General features: G+C 37.4%; 1 long non-coding RNA gene across 1 annotated transcript; it reads left to right on the top strand.

The window, feature by feature from the left end:
- Positions 1-660: 660 nt before the first annotated feature.
- LOC118482038 lies at positions 661-1453 on the top strand. Its single transcript, XR_004866936.1, has 2 exons — positions 661-786; positions 853-1453. It is a non-coding gene; the product is annotated as an uncharacterized LOC118482038 (long non-coding RNA).
- Positions 1454-2495: the final 1042 nt, after the last annotated feature.

Below are 2495 nucleotides of genomic sequence, written 5' to 3'. Positions count from 1 at the left end.
TTCGGTTTTTATATATGTTATAGCATGTAATAATTCCGCCAAACGCCCGGGTTCCCACTATTTCAAATAGTTTAGCTGTTTTACGAAATCGGTATTAAAAAGATTACATAAAATCTCCCATGCAACGTGCGCCGAAAAAACATAATTACCCGCGGCAACGCCCATGCATTCCCACTATATAATATAATGTAAATTTTTGGCCGCTAAAAGCGGCTCAATAGATAGAATATGCTGGGAGAAAAGAAGATCTAGGGGGTTGGGCTGGGCTTGATTATTAGGTCAGGGGATATTTAAACCATGTCCTTATCCTCAAATAGGAACAATCATTCTCAAATCTCATTGTTGATGAATAATCATTCCAGCTTCTGCCGATTAATTAGACCCATGGTACCTTCAACTTTTATGGTGAGCTGTTATATCTTCATCTATCTTCTGGATTATAGAATATTTATCTTTATTTTTACATGCAAATGATTATTAGTAAAACTGTTTATTATTATTTTTTTCATATGCAAAGAAAGAAATTATTATATTTGCTTGCTTATTACACAAGCAGCAGGGTGGTCCTTTGAGTGGAATATTGAAGAAGCAGTATCACAGCAGCATCTTTGCTAATGGTTTGGGTGAAAAACAACCATTCAGTTTAATTTGGCCCTGGATGAAAACAGAAGCGTTGTGTGAAAGTGAAAGCACTTGGACACCCCCCCCCCCCCCATCCAACTTATGAAATATTGGGACCTGGAATGAATGATTCACTTGAAGAATTACGTCAGTCTTAAGGACCAGGTATGTGTTTTCTGTTGATTATTGCATTCACATCCGAATCTTGATTCTATAAACATAATCTTTTAGGTTGATATAGTGAATATATGTCAAAAGTGGGGCATGAAATCTGGTGGGTTTTAAAAGCCAAGTTGCCAAAATGGAGCAGCAGATAATCGACAACATATGTGTTTTGGTCTGGGATCCAGAAACAAGGTATAACAACATTTACACAAGGGATGGTTCTGAACCATCGCCTATTCCATATGAGCTTACCTCATTGGCTGAAACCGCAATTCAAGATGCTCAAGCCCATCTGGACTATGATGAACTTCCTTCCATGTGCCCCCGGATACTTGTTCTGTCAGTTTCTATCCGATCGATGGTCGACTTGGCCTTCATCAGTGGATTGGACTATGATGGCATTGCGTTCAAGTGTTGGATGTCCAGCTTGATGGAGGTGTAAGTATGGGCTCCATAATGTGATGCATCATTTCATTGAGCTAGAGATGGATCACCTTGTATATGGTATGGGCCGATTGATTCTTAAAACTCTAATATGCATCATGGACTATGAGTTTGCTATTGGCCTTTACTCTTTCTTGGTTGTTTGTTTTCAAAAGTTGTAAAAAGTATTAGGTGGTTTATAAACTCAATATAATTGTAAATATATTACTTTAAACTTTAAATACTTTAGGTTGATGTTGGGTTGGAGTTGCAGGGCAAAGGTGCATGGCTTTAAGCACTGTTGTTTTTTGTTGGTGATCCAAAATGATGGTATTTTGTTTTTTGTTGGTGATCCAAAATGATGGTATTTTGTTTTTTAACTTGGGTGTTTGTGGTCTGGTTTGAAACTGTGAAAGCTCCTAAACTAGTTAATGGTCTGGCATCATAGTTGTTTTTTTTAAGTTTTTGTCATAACCCGTCACACAACAATACAACATGCACTAAAAAAGATAAGTACACACGGATTATAATTGAATGTGATGAGTTAGGACACCCGCTGCAACGCGCGGGCCTTCCCACTAGTTTTTTTATAATTAGAAACAGTTTAGTAAGATTTTTCCTCATATTTTTATCATTTTTTTATAATTACAAAAAAAAATACAAATATACGCCTCGTATTGACCTAGACGGGTCGTCTATGTATGGTCAAAAGACCATTTCACCCCTGATATGCCCTCAGTCTAGGCTTAAACGAGGGGCTAAAAGGTCATTTCACAAAAAACAGACGCCTGGTCTATCTTGAGCGGCAATTTGGGTTTTGAATTTTTAAAAAAGAGTTGAACATTTACCATTTTATCCCTGAGAAGCCCCTAGTATAGGTCTCAACCAGGGGTGAAAAAGTAAATTTGATAAAGGTAGACGCCTCGTACAGCGCTGGACGGGTTGTCTTAGTTGGGCGGCAAGATTTCTTTTTTTAAATTTTGAATTTTGAAATGTGAAAGCTCCTAAATTATATATATATATATATATATATATATATATTAAACCATTAAGTCTAACCGTTTTTGAAATCGATCCTGGCCGTTTAAACTTGCTGAGTTTAAATTCTGTCCGTTTAAACTAGCATAAATAACCGCTACCGGCGGCGGTTCAGAGAAGTTACCTGGTAGTTTCCGGTGGTTGTTTTGTTCCATATATTTCTGGCCCATGATCTGGTGGTTTTGCTCCATTATTTCTGCCCCATTGTCTACCTGCAACCGATAAATGTGGAGGATTTTCAAAATAAC

This window comes from Helianthus annuus, chromosome 9, assembly GCF_002127325.2.
Source record: "Helianthus annuus cultivar XRQ/B chromosome 9, HanXRQr2.0-SUNRISE, whole genome shotgun sequence".
Classification (NCBI taxonomy): Eukaryota; Viridiplantae; Streptophyta; class Magnoliopsida; order Asterales; family Asteraceae; genus Helianthus; species Helianthus annuus.
Note: the sequence above shows the minus strand (reverse complement) of the source record. Positions and strands in the feature narration are given on the sequence as shown.